The sequence below is a fragment of the Silene latifolia genome, chromosome 6 (genome assembly GCF_048544455.1).
Source record: "Silene latifolia isolate original U9 population chromosome 6, ASM4854445v1, whole genome shotgun sequence".
Lineage (NCBI taxonomy): Eukaryota > Viridiplantae > Streptophyta > Magnoliopsida > Caryophyllales > Caryophyllaceae > Silene > Silene latifolia.
Window position 1 is genome coordinate 29,064,106 of NC_133531.1, and position 23,046 is coordinate 29,087,151.

Below are 23,046 nucleotides of genomic sequence, written 5' to 3' on the forward strand. Positions count from 1 at the left end.
ACTGAAATGTTTATTAAACTACTAGCTACAGTGGAAGACTTCTATCATCAAACGGTGGCACATCCCAGCTATCCCAGTAACTCGACTCATACCTGCTCAATAACTGCTCACCATCCCCGAATGGATCACCACAGTTTTTAAAACATTAAACGGGGTCAGTACTAATCACACAATTTATATAAACCAACAATACAGTAAAACAAACAGCTCAATCATCACAGATATTCTCCGAACTCCAAACCCAACTCCACAATTCTGACTACACACTAAAGTGTGTAGCCCTACCAGAGTGCCCATCGCAACAGGTCACTCCTTGGGGGACCGCAGTCGTTCCCACCTATGCCCCGCTCATCTCCATCGAGCGATAAACCCAAATCCATTAATGTGCACATCCCTTCTGTGGCGGGTTCCACAGAAGGCGAATCATGGGCGTGAAGCCACTCCCGCAAGTGACTCCACTCAGCCAGGGACGCACCCCGAAGAACACAGACAGATACAATCAATCACAACTACTACTCAGCAATCACACCCAACAACTGTCACAATACGAGTATGATAATATTCAACAATCACAAACACCAATCAACATATCATGGGACTAATACTGAGTAGGGAAACCCTACCTGGAAAGCACAACACAATCAGACGATCTCACAGCTAATATCAAAACGCTTCCTCTACGAATCCTCCTCCTAACATACAAACATATAATAACTACCAATCACAAAATACAACAAAACCCCCAATTCCCAACATTAGGGTTTAACCAACTTTAACGAAATACTATAAAAACGGTATATAGATCTTACCCTCGACGCAAGGACTACAACGGTATAAAGAAAGGTAAAATCCGACCTTCCAAGCTCCGGGATTTGCCAACAATGCGATTGATGCGAAGAACGTAGTTTGATTTCTCTCTTTGAAAGTAATTAGGTTTTAAAAGTGTTTAAAGAAAAGTGACGGAAGTTATTATATACTTAATCGCATTATTAACAAAACCCGAGAAATCATCCCCCGTAAACCGGCTACTCGATCGAGTAGCTAAGGTACTCGATCAAGTTCCCCCTTACTCGATCGAGTATCTACGTTACTCGATCGAGTACCCAACAGGTCAGAAACTATTTTAAACTGCAACTCACCCTTACTCGACAGAGTAAGGCCTACTCGATAGAGTACCCAAAGACTCATAAATCCGTAATATTATAGTCTTCCCTCCTTAAAAAGAACTTCGTCCCCGAAGTTCAAACCACAACAAAACAAAGACTCACACTACAACACTCCCGACTCAACAACCAAAACAAACTCAACATAAAACATGTTACTAACCCAAACTCAACCCGACTCAACGACAACAACCATACCGACACAACATAAAAAGGGTATAAAAACTCTTAAAACTCTTTGCGATCATCTCCTACCACCCTAAAAGAAACAAGGTTACGTCCCCGTAACCATACATACCTGATCAAAAAGGAAAGGGTAACGCTCTCTCATGGCCTCCTCTGCCTCCCATGTAGTTTCCTCAGTCTCGTGGTTAGACCAAAGGATCTTAAGCAAAACTGTCTCTCCACTCCTAGTCTTCCTAACCTTCCGGTCAAGAACCTGCTTAGGTACCTCAAGATATGATAAGGACTCATCTAGCTCTAAGCTCTCGGCCTCTAACACATGTGACGGGTCACTCACATACTTCCGCAGCTGCGATACATGAAACACATTATGCACTCTCTCTAATGCAGCTGGTAAAGCCAGACGATATGCAACCTCCCCAACTCGCTCTAAGATCTCATAAGGCCCGATGAACTTCTGACTCAGCTTGCCTTTCTTTCCAAATCTCATAACCCCACGCATAGGAGACACTTTCGGAAGAACCTTATCCCCAACTCCGAAACTCTATATCCCGTGATGTAGATCTGCATAACTCTTTTGCCTATCGAGTTTTGCTCTCATCCGTTCCCCGATCATCTTAATCTGTTCAACCATCTCATGTACCATCTCTGGTCCTAGAAATGCCTCCTCAAAGATCGACGTCCCAACAAATCGGACTCCTGCATCTCCTCCCATATAAAGCCTCGAACGGTGCCATGCCAATACTAGTGTGATAGTTGTTGTTGTAAGAAAACTCTATCAAATCCAACCTCTGTTCCCGCCTACTACCACCAAAATCCATCACACAAGCTCGTAACATATCCTCAAGAGTTTTGATTGTTCTCTCGATCGACCGTCTGTCGCGGGATGAAAAGTCGTACTCATCTTCAAAGTTGTTCCCAAAGATTCCTGCAACTCTTTCCAAAACCTTGAGATAAATCTCGCATCTCTGTCAGACACTATGTCCTTAGGGACTCCATGTAACTTTAGCACATTCTTTCGATAAGCCATAGCTAATTGTGCTTTAGTCCATGTATCTTTCATTGGCACAAAGTGAGCTGACTTGGTCAGTCGATCCACTATTACCCATATCATGTTGTTACCCTGTTGACTCTTTGGCAAACCCACGATAAAATCCATAGAAATGGATTCCCACTTCCACTCAGGTACCTCTAAAGACTGAATCTTACCTTGTGGTCGTCGTTGTTCCCGTTTAACTCTCTGGCATGTCAAACAATGGGCCACAAACTCAGCTGTTTCTTTCTTCATCCCAGGCCACCAAAATGTGTTCTTCAAGTCCTTGTACAGTTTGTCACCACCTGGATGTACTGAATATGGTGTACAATGTGCCTCTGTCATGATAGTCTTTTTCAGCTCCTCATCATTAGGGACACACCACCTACCATCGAACCTCAAACTATCATCTGTATGAATAGAGAATCGAGACACTGTCCCTTTCTCTACTCCAGCTCTCCACTCAACCATCTTAGGATCTAAAGCCTGTTTACCTCGAATATCATCATAAAGATCGGCCTGTACTGTCAAATCTCCCACAGCATCCCCTCTCTGCATCATATGTATCCCAAACTTCCCCACCTCATCTCTCAACCTCATCAAAGATAGAGAAATTTGTACACGGGGAGTGTACACTCTTCCTACTCAAAGCATCTGCAACAACATTGGCTTTCCCTTCATGGTAGATAATATCCATGTCATAATCGCCAATCAGCTCCATCCACCTCCTCTGTCTCATGTTCAACTCCTTTTGAGTGAAGATGTACTTGAGACTCTTGTGATCCGAAAATACCTTAAAGGTCGCCCCATAAAGGTAATGTCTCCAAATCTTGAGAGCAAACACCACTGCACCCAACTCTAGATCATGAGTAGGGTAGTTCTCCTCATACGGCTTCAATTGCCTAGAAGCATAGGCAATCACCTTACCGTTCTGCATCAACACACATCCCAACCCATTCTTTGAGGCATCTGTATAAACCTCAAAGTTCTCGATCCCTTCAGGCAATGCTAAGATAGGAGCTGTGGTCAAACGCTCCTTTAATGTTTGGAACGCTTTCTCACAACTCTCATCCCAACGAAACCTGTTCTCTTTCCTCATCAAAGCTGTCACAGGTCTAGCTATCTTGGAGAAGTCTTTCACGAACCGTCTGTAGTATCCAGCTAAACCCAAGAAACTCCTGATCTCAGCAACATTCTTTGGTGCTTCCCACTTTGTCACTACCTCAATCTTTGCCGGATCCACAACCACTCCCTCCTAGAGATCACATGCCCCAGAAAAGCAACTTTCTCTAACCAGAACTCACACTTGGATAGCTTAGCATATAACTCATGCTCCCTCAAAGTCTGTAACACAATCCTCAGATGCTCCTCATGCTCCTCCTTAGTCTTAGAGTAGACTAAGATGTCATCGATAAACACCACCACAAACTTGTCCAAAAACTGTCTGAAGATTCTGTTCATCAAATCCATAAACACAGCCGGTGCATTAGATAACCCAAACGGCATTACCACATACTCATAATGGCCATACCTCGACGTGAAATCTGTCTTTGGTATGTCCACCTCTCTAATCTTCACCTGATGGTATCCCGACCTCAAATCAATCTTGGAAAAGACTGATGCACCACTCAACTGACCAAACAAGTCATCTATCCTTGGCAAAGGATACTTGTTCTTCACCGTCACTCGGTTCAGCTCCCTGTAGTTTATGCACAACCTCAAACTCCCATCTTTCTTCTTCACGAAAAGAACTGGTGCTCCCCATGGTGATACACTAGGTCTAATGTATCCCTTCTCTATCGATCATCTAACTGTTTCCGAGCTCCTCCATCTCTTTAGGACCCATCCGGTACGGTGCCTTAGAGATTGGCCCCGTCCCCGGTTTCAACTCAACCGTGAAATCTATCTCCCTCTATGGTGGCAACCCCGGTATCTCCTCTGGAAAGACATCTGCAAACTCTCCCACCACTGGCATCTGATCAACTGTCGGACTCTCTATCCGGTCATCCCTCACGTGGCATAAGATCAAAGGGCATCCCTTCCTCAGATAAGACTTCAAGGTGACAGCTGCAATCAACTTAACTTTGGGTTTGACTAGAAACCCACGATAAGACACACTAACACCCTTAGGCCCTCTCAAAGACACTTTCTTTTGATGACAGTCTATCTTAGCTTTATACTTTCCCAACCAATCCATCCCGACTATCATCTCAAAACCGTCAAACGGGAACTCTAACAAGTCTACAGGTAGATCAACTTACCCAACTATCATAGACACATCTCTAAACAACCTCCCACATGATACAGACTCACCCGAAGGTATAAAAACTTTCTCACTTACAGACTCATATACCCTCAAACCCAACTGTTTAACATGACTCGAAGATACAAACGACTGTGACGCCCCCGAATCAAACAAAACAAAGGTATGAATACCATTAACAAGAAAAGTACCAGTGATAACATGTGCATCATCCTCAGCTGCTTTCTTGTCCATCATGAAAAGCTTTCCATGGTCTTTGTCCACCTCCCGACAAGATCTTGGTGATGTGGTCGGCTTAGTACCCGACCCCCGATTGTTGTTGTTGTTCGTAGCTGGTTTTCGATAAGAATTACCGCCATTGCGGTTACCTCCACCGATAGCTCGACTTCCCGGTTAGACCATGACCAGATGGTCTATTGCTCGCATAACTCGTGCAGGTCCCTGAGAATAGGTTCCCCGAGCCGATCCCTGAAAAGCTCCCGGTGTACTCGTGCACTCATGTCTCTTGTGGCCTACACCGCCACAGCCAAAGCAAGTCATCCCCCAACTACCACTACTACTCACACGGCCATGCCCAAAGGAAGCCCAAAGATCAACCCGACCCAAAGAAAACCCTCTAGCTTGATTGTGGTTGCCTTTCTTGTGGCTAGATTAGCCACCACCCTCACTCTCAGCCTTTCTTTTCTCAACACCCACTCTCTTCTGAGCCATCTCCATCAACCTCTCGGCTCTCCCTGACCCTCTCATAAGCTTCCTTAACATTAGTAAGGACTCCCACGGGTAGCTTATCCATGATCTTAGGGTCAACCCCTCTCAAACCTCGGCGCTGAGTTCTCCTCACTCAAACCCATATCCTCTCAGATACCTAGACTTCTCATTAAACTGTTTGTAGTACTCAGCAACTGACATATTATAAGTCATCTTAAACCCATCAAACTCCTCTCTCAGCTTACTCCTCACATGTTCCGGTACAAACTCTTTCCTCATAGCCCTCCGAAATTCTTCCCAAGGTATAACGGGTAAGCCCGGTTCGCATACATCTCCCTAGCACTCATCTTGACTTATCCCACCACTCGCTTGTTTGCTTCCCTCGGGTAGAACGCAGCTTGTTCTACTCTCATCTCATCGGATGGTGAACCAAGTCTAGTATGTTCTCCATCTCACGATGCCAGTTGTCAAGAAGGTTTGGTTCCCCGGTCCCCTTGTACTCTTTTGGGTTAAACCTCGCTATATAAAGGCTAATCTTAGAGTGATCAATCTCCTTATCCTTATCTTTTCCCACTTTCTTTAAGGCCTCCGTAAGAGCATCCTGATGCTCCAACATCTTAACGATATCATCTATGTTCATGGTCTCAGCTCTCGCATAAAAAGCGTTTCTCTTGGGTGGCATCTTGAAACTATATAAAAAAGGTAGACATAAACATACGCACTAAAACCTTAAAACACGAAAGCGGACTGCCCAGAACATACTCGATCGAGTGCCTAAACCTACTCGATCGAGTAAGAGGCTACTCGATCGAGTGCCCCCCATACTCGATCGAGTGCCTCGACATCAGACCCCAAACAGACCTTCTGATCTCTAACATACTCGACCGAGTAGCCAGGCTACTCGATCGAGTGACCCCCTACTCGATCGAGTGCCCGAGGTACTCGATCGAGTGCCCAAAAACACGATTCTGGTTGCAAAATCGTCAAATACCCACTCGATCGAGTCAGACCCACTCGATCGAGTCATGCTAACTCGAATATGCTACCCGCATGCTATATCATATCCCAACATACTACACAACTTTATAAACTCAACATTATACTATAGTTCAGCATGCGATTCTACCAAGCTTTTCATATGATCAACAAAACAATTATATTATGTTATCAAACGCCACGTAGTAAACATCCAACATGCTTCTTGTTCAAACAACAGTTCTATATACTCCACCAACCTTTCATGCACAAACTCAACCTTCTACTCCAAACATCCAACAATTACAGCATACATCACCACATTCACATGGAAACTAACAAACATCACATACGACCTTAACATATACCCCCATGTGACCGGTTCAAAATTGTAGGACGAGTTCACGACTTTAGGATGTCTCCCAAGCCTTTGCATTAGCTCCTACAACCTTTACCCCGGGTTCATTTTAATTGACTCCCTATATTCGTTGGATTCATTGGTTACAGGTTTCAGGATCGTCGCTCAGATACCATTTTGTAACACCCCCATACTCCAAGTGCCTTACCAGGACCACTCAGGTATAAGGATGCTACCATCTCGGTTACCCGAGGCAATGATAATCAAATAGACAATAACGAAACAACATTTAAATAATAATACTTTAGCAAAAGGTTATAATCCAAAACCAAAACCAAAATACGAATACATGTTCTCAAACCAACTGTCTAATCAGCTAACTGAAATGTTTATTAAACTACTAGCTACAGCGGAAGACTTCTATCATCAGACGGTGGCACATCCGGCTATCCCAAAGAACTCGACTCATACCTGCTCAATAACTGCTCACCATCCCCGAATGAATCACCACAGTTTTTAAAACATTAAACGGGGTCAGTACTAATCACACAATTTATATAAACCAACAATACAGTAAAACAAACAGCTCAATCATCACAGAATTCTCCGAACTCCAAACCCAACTCCACAATCCTGACTACACACTAAAGTGTGTAGCCCTGCCAGAGTGCCCATCGCAACAGGTCACTCCTCGCCGTCAGTGGGGGACCGCAGCCGTTCCCACCTAAGCCCCGCTCATCTTCATCGAGCGATAAACCCAAATCCATTAATGTGCGCATCCCTTCTGTGGCGGGTTCCACAGAAGGCGAATCAGGGGCGTGAAACCACTCCCGCAAGTGACTCCACTCAGCCAGGGATGCACCCCGAAGAACACAGACAGATACAATCAATCACAACTACTACTCAGCAATCACACCCAACAAATGTCACAATACGAGTATGATAATATTCAACAATCACAAACACCAATCAACACATCATGGGACTAATACTGAGTAGGGAAACCCTACCTGGAAAGCACAACACAATCAGACGATCTCACAGCTGATATCAAAACGCTTCCTCTATGAATCCTCCTCCTAACATACAAACATATAATCACTACCAATCACAAAATACAACAAAACCCCCAATTCCCAACATTAGGGTTTAACCAACTTTAATGAAATACTATAAAAACGATATATAGATCTTACCCTCGACGCAAGGACTACAACGGTATAAAGAAAGGTAAAATCCGACCTTCCAAGCTCCGGGATTTGCCAACAATGCGATTGATGCTAAGAACGTAGTTTGATTTCTCTCTTAGAAAGTAATTAGGTTTTAAAAGTGTGTAAAGAAAAGTGACGGAAGTTATTATATACTTAATCGCATTATTAACAAAACCCGAGAAATCATCCCCCGTAAACCGGCTACTCGATCGAGTAGCTAAGGTACTCGATCGAGTGCCCCCTTACTCGATCGAGTATCTACGTTACTCGATCGAGTACCCAACAGGTCAGAAACTATTTTAAACTGCAACTCACCCTTACTCGACAGAGTAAGGCCTACTCGATAGAGTACCCAAAGACTCATAAATCCGTAGTATTACAAGTACGATCCTCCCGGAGAACACAAGCATTTTTCTTCTTATTAAGGCTCTGTTTGGTACGACATTTCAGGTACCTGTTTTGACTGAAGTAGCTTTTTTGACAAAAAAAGCAGGTAGCTTATTTTTTGGGAAGTGTTTAGTAAGTATCTTATTTGCCCAAATAAACTACTTGAAATAAAATGTTACTCAAGATACCATTTGAGATTTCATGTACTTGATCTTGATTTATATTCCATTTTAAGTCTTCAATCTATAATACTCCAATTAAATAATTATTATACCCTTTTACGTCTTTTTACCAAAATAAGTTATCTTTTGATTAGTTTGCCAAACATTTTTTTATATAATCAGTTACTTTATCATGTCCTAATTTTCAGTTACCTTAGAGCATCTACAATGATAAGCTAGTGTCCATTATCTTACCTTTGTCACGTCATTTTTTTCAGCTACAACTATTTTAAGCTAGAATTTACTCCATACATATTCTGACACATCAACTAATTAGAGTAAAATGCTACATGAAATAAACTACAACCATCTGATTGAAAATGGCCTAAACGAGTTACCTCCGGGTCTACGCACATATGTTTAAACAATACGATTATGCCATTTATGCGACATGCAAACCTTACCAGAGGTAACTCGTGTTGGAAAAAATGGCTCAAAAAGTCTTTTGTCTTACTTTGGAAAAAACTAGCTAAGATTTTTTCTCTTGTCCCACATTGGAAAAATGAAACAAGTTTGATGGGTTTATAATGTTCCTCTCTACCTTCTTGTTTGAACTTGTGATTAGACCTTTTGTGGAGGTTGATAAGTTTGGGCTGGGCCACACACGCGCGCTGATGCCTGTCGTTGTGTGCACCAAAAATAATATTTATAGTCCAAACTACTACTATAGCTAGTGGCAGTCAGGGTCGAACCACAGGGAGGCGATGCAATTAATAGTTGTCTGATTTTAGTCTGAAAGTAACGGTGTATGGGGGTTTGTTTGAGTTGGTCTATAACTAAAGGCAGTATATGAAAAATAAACTAAATAAACGGATGAAATCAAATATAAAAAGGGTGCTAGGATGGTCGGTTCACTATAGTTTCGGCGGCAGTATACTAGGTAGGTCTAAAACAAACACGTGAGACGGGAAAACAAGAAGCCCTCTCGGTCCATTCTTACAGGTAGCATCTTTCGGTCTCGCTACAGGTCCCTAATATCACTAATACTAACTTTCGTCCTGAAAAGTGACTAAAAAGGCTAAATTAACTCATCTTTCGATCTCATTAATCTAGTCGTCTTAATTAGGTAGGCTATCTCCCTTCCCTATCTTTCGATCTTTATTGGGTCGGTCAATTCCTAGGCATTCAACTAGTCGCGTGCACTCGATTCGTCAAAAATGGAAGTTAAATTAATTAAAACGAAGCTGAACTCACGTGGTGTAACACCCCCGTACGCCAGGATGCCTTACCAAGGACCATCCCAGTGTATGACGGTGTCACCATCTCGGTTTCCCGAGGAAGTAGATCAAATTAGACAATAAAAGAACTATTGTAAACATTAATATATCTTATACAATACGACTCATTACAACGTCTTTATAATAAAGGTACAACTATAACACTCATGACTCTGCCTCTCTAGACTGGTAGCGTGATGACTCGATCCCTCCAATCCTAGCCGCCATCATCAACAATACCTGCTAAGCCAACTGCTCACCATCCCCGAATGGATCACCGCATGTTTCACAAAACAACAACAACGGGGTCAGTACTGACTAATCAAATGTAAGACAGAATAACAATATAAACAGCTGATCATCCTCTATCCCAGTCTCACGACCTCGACGAGAATCGACTACACCCCGAAGGGTGTAGCCCCCGCGATTACCCATCGCAACAGGTAATCCTCGCCGCCGATGGGTGACCGCACCCATCCCACCTAGTCCAGCTCATCAACGAGCGACTAATAATCCCTGTCCCTTAATGTGCACATCCCCTCCCATGGCGGGTTCCACGGAGGGCGAACTAGGGTGTGAAGTCACTCCCACAAGTGACTCCACTACCATCACAACACACACAGCCTTACAACTGTCACCACACCACAACCGTCACAACACCGCCACAACACCACCATCACCACTACACCAATATTCCGATGATCAGTAGATAACAATCATACACAATACAATCACAAATCTTAAATCAATTAACAGTAACTGAGTAGGGAAACCCTACCTCATCGCAAAGCATGCAAGACTTCCATTTACAGCCACGCACGACTCCAATAAGCATCCTAACAATTATAACCATCTCCTATTACACAACTATACTCAAAGAATCACTCAAAAGAACACAAGGTAGGGACTTACCTAACCTTACATATTGGCGGTGACATCGACGACCACCACACACGTCGTTCTTCCCCAGCGATTCCCGTCATTCCCATGGTGGAGGTTTAGGCTAATTCCATTAAAGTGTGAAGATATGGGGTGATAGGGGAGAGAGATAGGCTAGGGTTAGAGAAAGAGGAACTGTCAAAGAAATGAGAAAATGAAATGAATCTCGCGAACTTGCGTTTATATTAACGTGTCGACAGCAGCCATACTCGGTCGAGTACAAGAGTACTCGGCCGAGTAGGCTCTACTCGGTCGAGTATGGGTGATACTCGGCCGAGAAGCCTCAGCTAGGTCGAGCAAGAAATCCTATAAACCTCATGATACAAGTCTGATCCCTCACCCATTCATCCCTAAAGTCTGTTTGGTCAACATTAACAGTCAACAATGTTCTTAAATATCCTAGGTGTTACAATCTTCCCCCCTTAAAAAGAACTTCGTCCCCCGAAGTTCAGCCCCGCACGACACTCTCCTCGGGTTTACGTGCATCGAGACATTAGCCACCCACACCAAGGTGCACAAATTTACACCATCTGACATTACCATCATACCATCTTACTCAAACAACAATTACCTATCCCCAGCTACTCCTCCAAACAATACTAATCACCAACTTTCACATACTCTTACGGAAATTAATGAACTCACATGCATTCTTTTGCCAAACGCGACACAACTACTATCAACCATACACAAAATGCGAAGCAATACTCAAAACAGCACTCAACCATACAAAACAGCACTCAACCATACAAACATAGCAATATACAAATGCAAACCATACACAAATGTGAACCACCACGATCTGTACACTTATAAATGTGAACCACCACTATCTGTACACTTATATCAATTATCATAAAAATTGAGTTGAGACACCCGTGCACAGTGTAACCTTCATATTACTTGAATACAACATGGTTACAGCTTAAAGGAAACATGAATGTAAATTAGAATGCTAACATGCCTAACATACATGTGATTCCAAAATCATAGGTATAACTAAATACATATTTCACATAATTAAATACTTAATTCCGCGACATTACTCTTCCCCTCTTAAAGGAACTTCGTCCCCGAAGTTCACCACTAACCACTTCCCGTGCCCAAAGCTAATACGTACCTCATGACGGTGACATTACTCATAGACTCTTGTAGCATATCTCACTTTATGACATTACACACTTGTGACTTATAAAGACAAAAATATTTCAGCAACCAAGTAATGTATAACAATATAAATATAATTAATGAGGAATAGCAGTCTTATCTGTATAAAACTTATTACAATTACCACGCTGTCTGAGTATGGTGCTACCTTTCATATAATTTAGTGATTCGAGTCTTCCTCCCCTAAACAACTTAAGTTTCTGGTAACCAAGCAACGTTATACAACGAAACATTCACCAATACGTAGCTTATTCCAACAATCACGTATCCGTGATACGATCATAATCCATCTGTGGAGCATGTTATAGTATAAAATAACAAAATAATGTACTAACAACTCTTTCATACAATTATCATATCACTTGTGTAGTTCACCTAGCTCCTTCCCATTAGCTCCCTGTTTCCGCAATATTCGGCCGAGTATGAAAGGCTACTCGGTCGAGTAAGCTCTACTCGGTCGAGTATATTTGTATACTCGGCCGAGTAAGCTCTACTCGGTCGAGTAGTAACTATGCTCGTTCGAGTTATCACAACCAGAGAGCGTTTTGACGATATTACCTAGAGCATTCACAATCAACCTGCATCAAATTCTTCGCAGCAATATTAAGCACAACTAGTTCCTAACATAAACGACATTCAACACATCTCCATACGATAATTAAGTAAATAACGGCCTTATGGCCAAATACAGTCATCCAACGGAAGATACCAAATTCCGAAAGCAACATCCAAAGATGAAGTAATAAATCCGACACAACAAAACAAATCCATCACAACCAAGTAAGTCCAACATCAAAGAAATCAAACTAAATAATCTAACAACATAAGATCAATAACGAGGACCCTCCTCCATATCATCATCATCACCTGCGCCCGAGGTACCGCACTGAACTCCCCGCTCTGGAAAGCTCTTTGCTGCCGAGTAGCCCCCTAGCCGATCGCGAGTTGGCTCCCCATGGTCCCGCAAGGTAGCAAACTCAGTCTCCCGGAGGTCTCCGTGGGTCGGGTCGACACCATAGTTTGTGGAATACTCCCGTATCCACTCCCGGTCCCCTCCACGGGCATTTGTGCAAGTTTGTGTCCCTATGCCCTGGTTAAGGGTCATCTCATGTAGGTTGCGGAGCACCAGAGTAGAGGAGATCCGCTCAGCCAATTCATGAGGCTGCATCCTGGGGTCATGTACTGTGGGGTAGGGCGTGTACTAATAAGGGTGGTAAGGGTAGGAGTCAGGGGCAGAGTAAGAGGGCTCAGGTACAATCGGGTCTGCCCTAGACTGCCTCACCCCACGGCGCTCCCTAGGTGGGGGAGGTGCCTGCTGCTGTCCCTCAGGCACGGTGACCGGCTCAGGTAAGTCTAAGAGAATCCGCGGGTCAATCAGGTAGGACTGGGGCTCAGGTCTAGGAATGGCACAAGTCTCCCACTCAGCCAAATGATCAACAACAGGGAGATGAGCTGGGTCCGGAAGCACCATCCACATAGTTCCCCTCACTCTCCAGGCATACGACCTATCATCCATCTTCCTCAACCATCGGTTCTGACACCAGTACTGAGCGTCCATGGTAGGCACAATCTCTACATACTCATTCCTCTCAGGAGGTGGGGCCTCAAAAAATCGGTCGCCGAGCTAAGCGGGTCACTATGGCCTCGCAGGCAATGTGTCGGGTCTCGGACTGTGCCATGCGCTCAAGACTAGAGCACACTACACCAAGGGCACTGTAGTAGAATGGTTTCTGATGGTGTAGGTGGAGGTAAGACATAAGTAACATGACCTCATGAGAATTAAGCTTGCTCACATCATCTCTCGAGTATAACAAACAGGTCATCATCCTCAGAAACATACGAAGGGAAACGTGCTGAACATCATTAATATGCATGGCACTGGCACTAGGGGCAGGTCTACCAGTCAAATATGGAAGGTAAAGGGGTGCACCACTATTCTTGGCCACATCACTAAGGTAATCATCCTCCTCGGCCTCTAAACCCAAATGGTCAGCCAACTCGTCCAGGGTAAGCTCATGATCCTCATTCATGAGACGAAAAGAGACAGTCTTTCCCTTCTTATCGTAAACAAAAGAGCTCGAAAACTCTAAGGTCAAGTGGGGGTAGGATTTCTTTCTCAGATGATACAACCCCTCCATGCCCAAAATCTTGAAAATATGAAATATGTCCTCCTTGATCCCCAAAGTCTCAAGGATACCAGGGTTAACACAACGGGTGGGGCGAAAAGGACGACGCATAAGAGCCACAAAAGCCTTACGATGATTGAAATCAGAGAATATTACCGATGGATGTGCCTCCACCGGCGGAACTACGGTTCGATCTTTGGGTCGACCAGTCTCAAGCTGAACATTAGCACGAGTTCTTTTGTTGGGTAAGCCTCTGGTTTTCACCATACTGCAAGAGAACAATTCTTTAACAGGGGATTGACACAAAATTCTTAGCGCAAAAGACGGACTGTTTTCAATCGTATATCGATTTTAGAACCATCCTTTTAAGACAAATTATCAGAAAATCACCAATTACCTTACAATTTATATGGTTACAAGCTTTAATTTGTTTCAAATTAGGGAATAATCATCAACAACCGTAAGATTTTAAACAATTCGTTTTTGCTAACCCTAGATTTCAGAAATTGAGTTTTAAACCGTGAACTTAATCAATCAAGGCATACACAAGATTGGAATACAGTTGAATCCAAGAATTAACAAATTAAAGACTAAATTTCAATTGTTTTAGCAAGGAAATCGAAATATAGCATGTTATTATACCATAACTTGGAAAACAAGTGAGAAAATTGAGTTTAAACCTTACCTTAAACTGGTTTGAGGCAAGCAAGAACAAGTAGAATACCCAAGTTTTACCCAAAAGCTTGAGGGAGGTAGGATATGGAGTTTTAGAGAGAAGGAAAAGAAAGGTGGGAGGCGGAAATACGGAAGAAAGGAACGAAAAATAGGGTTTTTGTATAACCCGTATAAGTCCTGCTACAGCAATACTCGGTCGAGTATTGGGAATACTCGGCCGAGTGTCGACTACTCGGTCGAGTACCTTTCTTACTCGATCGAGTTTTGAAGAACAAAAGCGATTATTATTCTCACAAAACGGGCACTCGGTTGTGTAGCTTGATACTCGGCCGAGTATGGTCTACTCGGTCGAGTACACTCATCTACTCGGTCGAGTTTTCCGAAAACAAAGAAGAAGTCGTAACTTTAATTTTCATTGTTCCTGCAAAATTAAATAATACCGTTCGGAGTTCCGTGCATCCGGCTCGTCACTATTAAAGCTGATTTCTACCACATAAACACATAACAACATCACACCCATCATCGGAATAATCATCACTCCTACCTTCATTCCTCACTTTGCCATGAAACTATTATATTCTATCCTTATAGCATACTCAACAATCTAATGACAGTACCTGCAAGGTTTAACTCTTATGTCACATCATCTCTAATTCCGTTAAATCACCAGATATACACCATAATCACATTTGCAACGTAGCAATTCAACACACAACACATTCATCGTGAAACAAATAGGTTAACTTATCACCGATCGCACATTGCAACAATTCCATCGCTCACTTCAACTTTTCCACACATACATCAAACACATATCACCCTAATAGTAGATACACACAACAATCATCACCAAGCAATCAACGACTCTCACTAGCTATCCTTTTCCCGTGTCTGGCTTAAGTCCGATGGGGCCATGATTTTGGAATGAGGGCGCCTACTCACCCAAAATCTAGCATCGGCTGGGGCTCCCAACGTACATACACCAGGTTCATTTTAATTGACACCCTATATTCATTAGATTCATTGGTTCAGGTTCCAAAATCGTCGGCTCTGATACTACTTTGTAACACCCCCGTACGCCAGGATGCCTTACCAAGGACCATCCCAGTGTATGACGGTGTCACCATCTCGGTTTCCCGAGGAAGTAGATCAAATTAGACAATAAAAGAACTATTGTAAACATTAATATATCTTATACAATACGACTCATTACAACGTCTTTATAATAAGGGTACAACTATAACACTCATGACTCTGCCTCTCTAGACTGGTAGCGTGATGACTCGATCCCTCCAATCCTAGCCGCCATCATCAACAATACCGCTAAACCAACCGCTCACCATCCCGAATGGATCACCGCAGGGTTTCACAAAACAACAACAACGGGGTTAGTACGACTAATCAAATGTAAGATGAATAACAATATAAACACCTGATCATCCTCTATCCCAGTCTCACGACCTCGACAAGAATCGACTACGCCCGAAGGGTGTAGCCTGCCATTACCCATCGCAACAGGTAATCTCGCCGCCGATGGGTGACCGCAGCCCATCCCACCTAGTCCAGCTCATCAACGAGCGACTAATAATCCCTGTCCCTTAATGTGCACATCCCTTCCCGTGGCGGGTTCCATGGAGGGCGAACTAGGGTGTGAAGTCACTCCCGCAAGTGACTCCACTACCATCACAACACACACAGCCTTACAGCTGTCACCACACCACAACCGTCACAACACCGCCACAACACCACCATCACCACTACACCAATATTCTGATGATCAGTAGATAACAATCATACACAATACAATCACAAATCTTAAATCAATTAACAGTAACTGAGTAGGGAAACCCTACCTCATCGCAAAGCATGCAAGACTTCCATTTACAGCCACGCACGACTCCAATAAGCATCCTAACAATTATAACCATCTCCTATTACACAACTATACTCAAAGAATCACTCAAAAGAACACAAGGTAGGGACTTACCTAACCTTACATATTGGCGGTGACATCGACGACCACTACACACGTCGTTCTTTCCCAACGATTCCCGTCATTCCCATGGTGGAGGTTTAGGCTAATTCCATTAAAGTGTGAAGATATGGGGTGATAGGGGAGAGAGATAGGCTAGGGTTAGAGAAAGAGGAACTGTTGAAAAAATGAGAAAACGAAATGAATCTCGCGAACTTGCGTTTATATTAACGTGTCGACAGCAGCCATACTCGGTCGAGTACAAGAGTACTCGGCCGAGTAGGCTCTACTCGGTCGAGTATGGGTGATACTCGGCCGAGTAGCCTCAGCTAGGTCGAGCAAGAAATCCTATAAACCTCATGATACAAGTCTGATCCCTCACCCATTCATCCCTAAGGTCTGTTTGGTCAACATTAACGGTCAACAATGTTCTTAAATATCCTTGGTGTTACACGTGGCCAGTCGATCGACCAGGGTGTGCGGTCGATCGACCATGGCGTGATTAGGTCTTCCTATTCTAATGCCGCCTACACTACAGATTCCCTACATCCTAGCACAGGGTATTTAGCTACTCATGACTACGATGAAAGCAACAATAGAATTAACGAATAAAACTACTGAATTCATGCTTGAAATAATTAAACAACCAAATAACATAAAATGATAATTTCGGCTTCGGGAAACTAATCTAGCAATTCTATACTATGAACGAAAATAAAGCAATAAAACTGAAATAAGAGCAGAAGAATACCGAATAGAGTAGGGGGAAGATCAAAAACCGAATGCAAAGTAAATTGTATTGAATGATTAAAACTTTGAATGCCAAACCCTAATTAGTTCCCTAATAACTGAATGATAAAACTTGATAAAAACTAGATGATCGTATCTGATTGAGCAGGTTACGTTATATAGAAATATTATGTAACTTTATTCTCAAAACCTAAAACACAATGGGCTTCCTATTCCTCGTTCTATTAATTCACGCAGATTAGCGGCTTGGTCGATCGACCAATGTGACCGGTCGATCCACTGAACTATGCTGAACAGTAGCTTCTGTTTGTCGTGCGTTGGTCGATCGACCACACAGGCCAGTCGATCGACTGCTTTAGCTGATAGTCCGCTTCTAATTCTTCAAAAAATTGTCTTTCAGGCCTCGAAATGCGCACCAAGCTCGTTCCTTGAGTAAATACTTCACGTCAAATGCAGTGCAAGGTACTTGGGGACGGATTTAGCTTGATTTCCGCTGGATTCTTCACATTTCTGCAATAATGCACAAAAACACGAAAGTAGACGGAAATAGGGAGAATAGTAGCATAAACTACATAAATGAGCTCTGAAATGCGTGTAAAATGAGGTGTAAAACATCATATTTAAGACACGCATCAAACTTCCCCAAACCAAACCCTTGCTTGTCCCCAAGCAAGAACTAGACTCGATCCTAAAAACCTAATGGAACGAGTTCCATCTCAGAGCGAAATGCAAACTAAATAGCCTAAGCCAATTTAATGCAATAACTAACAATCAATTAGCAAGGTGAATCATGCAAACGAGTTATGAAGTCGTTTAAAGCCTGCCGAACCGTCAACTGTAGAGACTTATCAATTCGGACTCTCACGGGTCGCTCATATCACTAAAATAAGCACAAGGTGAATAATGTAAAGATAGAAAGAATTCATTTTGTAGTGACACTCACCTAACTACGACCTATAAGAACATGCCTGCAATCTAATATGAAAATAATCTCTACAACCGTACATATGCATTCCAACCAAACAAATGACCATGACACATGCCGAGGTAAATATGGATATGTGAGGTAATGGGTAAGAAGAGGCAAAACAAATATGGGAATGTGGAGGTATAGGTGATCAAGCTAGTACTTAAACAAAACCATATGACAACATCCGACTTCTTGCTCAAATCAACAATAAAACGGGTGCTAAATATCAAGCACAAATCTCACAATCTCCATAATAATCAATCAACTCCCCACATGATACAAATGCAACATGGGAGCAAAAATCGCCATAAAATAAAGACTTTGAATCATGTGAATTGATTTTTTTCTTCTCTTCGGGCTTCAGTCGATCGACCAGTGAGGCCAGTCGATCGACCGCCCTCTACAGCACGCATCTCTTTTTTTTCTTTTTCGAATCATTTTTTTTCTTCTCTTTCTTTTCAATTCTATTTTTTTCTTTTCTTCCCTTTCTTTTTCATCTTCCCAATTATCATCTCAAAATGAGCATATGCCACCAAAAACGTAGTAACAATCCCAAGAACATAAACTACTAGCTTGACAAGGGCAGGCTAAGTGTAGAATGTAGTAACGGGACAAAAAGGCTATTTTTGGCAGTGTGGAGCTTATGGGCAAAAAGAATAAAGGGAAACCTCTACCACGTGTGTCAACAAACCACATACCGAATGCATACAGGTATTAAGCAGATTAAGTTCATATTTATGCACATTTATGTAACATGTCTCATAAGGAGTACTACTCACAATCCTAGATAAACTGGTCATAGGTGACACCAGCTATAGGCTCTAAATCTCAGAATATGATGTAATTTGCGAAAAATCTAAGTCAAGTCTCAAGTTCAGCGAATAAATTAACGAAAACTCGTAGATTATGCAAATGATTCTACTAATAACATGTCAATTAGCAAGGCTTAGGCATAAACAGCTGAAAATGCAATGTCATCATTGATATACTACCGTTCCGACTCGACCTATATGCTAAAATAAACGTGAAATTTTTTCAAATTTTTTTTTTGAAATTTTTTCAATTTTTTTTTTTGAATTTTCTGTATATATAAGAGAAAATAAACAACAATGCAAGACAAAATTGTAGACGTGGATGCAAGCAAATGAAATGCAAAGCAAATGAAATGCAACGCAAAACCCTTTCCCAAACCAAATTACACAATGTCCCCATTGTGCAAAATCATGTAATTAGATAAACAAAGGAAATGGGATTTTGCGATAAAAAACGAAATAAGACATAAAGTGAAACTCGAAAACTCACAAGACTTTAAGCGCAGCAAAAGAAAACCTCCCCAAACCAGCGTGAGCTAGGAGGTTTCAGTAGCCAGCAGTGCTACCATAAATTACCTGAAAAGACAAAAAATAGCGCGCGTAAATCCGAGAAAACAATTTATGAAACGCAACATTATGTGTAAAATAAAGAAAAGGAAGAAAACAGAAATGAGTCGGAGAATAGAGTGAAGTAAAGACTCCCTCATCTCCGCAAATCGACCAAACACAGCAGGGGAATGGTCGAAAACAGGTACAGCAGCGGACAACGGTCGATCGACCACATTACCCAGTCGATCGACCAGGGAAACAGGAACAGAAGCTCTTGAGATGCGCGGCTCGGGCCGATCGACCACACAAAGGCGGTCGATCGATCGAAAACTCTTTGTAAGTTTCTGATTTCGTCTAATTAGCTCAATAAATTGAGCCAACATGGTCTACAAACCTGCAAATGCACATAATAATGCGCCCAAAATTGCGCAAAACCCAAAGTAACAGTCTAAAGTGTTTAAAATCCTAAACAAACTTATTAAAATGCGAAGTCTCGCGCACACAAAAGCAATAAAATGAAAGTTTAACGAAAGCAATAAAATGAATGGTTTTTGAAAAAGTCTTAATCAACTAGTAGTTGATCAAGAATGGCCACGAAATGGCCCACTTGCTCGGCTCCTGGCCACAAGAAGTAGCCTCTACAGTGCTCATCTCCTCAGCTGCACTCTTCTCAACTCCATCATCCGCAAAACTCAACGGATCAACAGCTTCAACATCTTCCCAAGCAATGACCTCTTCTGGTTCATCAAAATCCAAGTCGGACTCCCTCACCTTGACTGGCTCATCCTCAAGCTCCTCATCAGTGCCATAGCTAAGACATCCTAAACCGCCTCTTGAAACGATTGGGTCCTTCTCAGCTGGAGCAACATGCGGCTCTTCCTTCCCCAAACCAGCTCCTGCAATATCCAAAACAGAAGTATCTTCCTTTAATTTGCTCCCAATCTGGGGCGGAGGTGTTATAGCAGAAACAGGCATATCAGGAAGCACAAAATAGGATTTCTTTTCAGAAACCGTATTACAAGTGACTGGCCACATGGGGTCTTTCTTCTTAGCTGTCTGGGCAAAGACAATGGAATGCTTCCCTACTTTGAATGTCAAAGTCCCTGAACCAACATCTATAACTGCACCAGCAGTGTGCAGAAATGGTCTACCCAAAATAATAGGTATGTGGGCATCCTCGGGCATATCTAGTACAACGAAGTCAACAGGGAAAAAGAACATTCCTATCTGCACAGGAATGTCCTCTAAGACTTCTATAGGCTGGACCGCAGAACGATCAGCCATCTGTACTGTCATGTCGGTAACCGCAAACCTAGTCAATTTCAGCTTTCTAGCAAGACTCAAGGGCATTACACTAATACTGGCTCCTAGGTCACACAAGGCCTTCTCAATAGAAAAGGTGCCAATACTACATGGAACTGAAAAGCTACCTGGGTCTTCTAGCTTATGAGGTGCAGTATGGGTCAAATAAGAGCATGACTCTTCAGTGAGTACGACAGTGTGCACAGTTTCAAGGGACTTCTTTTTAGATAAAAGTTGCTTCATAAATTTCATGTAAGCAGGCACTTGATTAACCAATTCAAGAAAATGGACTTGTACATTTAAGCTACGAATAACATTTTCAAACTTATTAAACGATACCTGTTCCTTCGTAGGCACCAATCTTTCCGGATAAGGGGCTGTAAGAAGCAACTTAGCCCTCTCCTCTAGGTCTCTCATGCCGGTATCGGTGGATTTAGGCTAAAAATCCACTACTTTCTCCTTGTTGAAGCTTGAACCCTCTTTACACCGTCTCAAAAATGAACCATTAATCGTCGTCGGGTCATATTTCGGAACCGGGACTGACCCATCGGTATTTGGGTCTTGCCCCAATATTTTCGGAGAAGTCGTACCCCGAAACAAGTGGTCCCTCAAGTTATTAGGCAATGGAGGACGAAAAGACTCACCATCAGCAGCGCTGTCAGTCGATCGACCATGCATTTCAGTCGATCGACTGACTTCTACAGGACCAGAAGCTATTTCTTTTCGCGGTTCAGTCGATCGACCGGGTATGTCAGTCGATCGACTGACATACCTGCTGATCGTCTTTTTCTTGCTATTATTCGTTACAGCATTCTTCTTGCTCGATTCCGCCTCATCTTTTCCAGTAGCTTCCTCGACCATAGCGGGCCCGTCAAGGGTAGACCCACTCCTCAAAGTAATAGCATTAAGGGTCTCCTTTTGATCAGTCTGCGTCGGTAAATGTCCCGGAGCTCGAGTTGTATTCTTGCTTGCCAATTGAGCAATTTGGCTCTCTAACATCTTCATCCCGGCCTCTCTAGCTTGAGACTCTTTCAGCAACAAATTTTTCAATTCGGCAAATTCAGAGCCTTGGGACTGCTGCTGCTGCTGAGGAACATACGGAGGCTTTTGAAACTGCTGCTGCTTATGAGGGGGCACATAATTCTGCTGCTGCTGCTGCTGTGGAGGTGGAGTCGGATTTAGGACATTTTGGCTACTCCACCTCAAATTCGGATGGACATTCGGCTCAAAATAAGTGTTTGTCTGCCTATAATGTTGAAAGGCAGCACAAGACTCATAGGGACTAGGACAATGATATGAAACGTGTCCCTCAGCTCCACATCTTTTACAGACGAAAGGACCGTCTGACACAACATTCACTTGATAGATCCCTCCTTTCGAAGTTCCTCCCAACTCGTACTTATCAAATCTCGCCGTAAGAGCCTCTAATGCAGCTACAGAAGGGGATTCAGCGCTTCTCCTTTGATTTCCCATGGAATTTCCATACTCAGCTTTATGGGTGGCCAAATCATCAATAATTTTCCACCCCTTAGTCTCTCCCACATTCTCCTGGAATCTGCCATTGGCTGCTGCATCCAGGATAGCCCTCTGATCGTCATGGAGCCCATTATAAAATTGATTGCATAGGCTCCATTTCTCGAACCCGTGGTGCGGAATAGTTCGCACTAGCTTCTTGAAACGGACCCACGCCTCATGACAATTCTCATCAGGACCCTGTTTAAAGCTCGTGATCTGAGCTCTAATGGCATTTGTCTTCGAGGCAGAGAAATACTTCTTGTAGAATGCCAAGGCCAGCGAATTCCAGTCCGTTATCCCATGAGCAGCTCGATCAAGGTCTCGGTACCACTCCCTTGCAGCATCACGAAGAGATAATATGAACATAGTCTCCTTCACCTGGTCTTGGGTCACACCGGTTGGTGGGGGTATGGAACAGCAACAATCAATGAATGTCTCCATGTGCTTAGCTGCGTCTTCATTTGCAGCTCCCCTGAATTGGTTTCTCTCAACCAAGTTGATATAGGACGGCTTCGGCTCGAATTTACTATCCGTCCTCGGTAATGCGAAT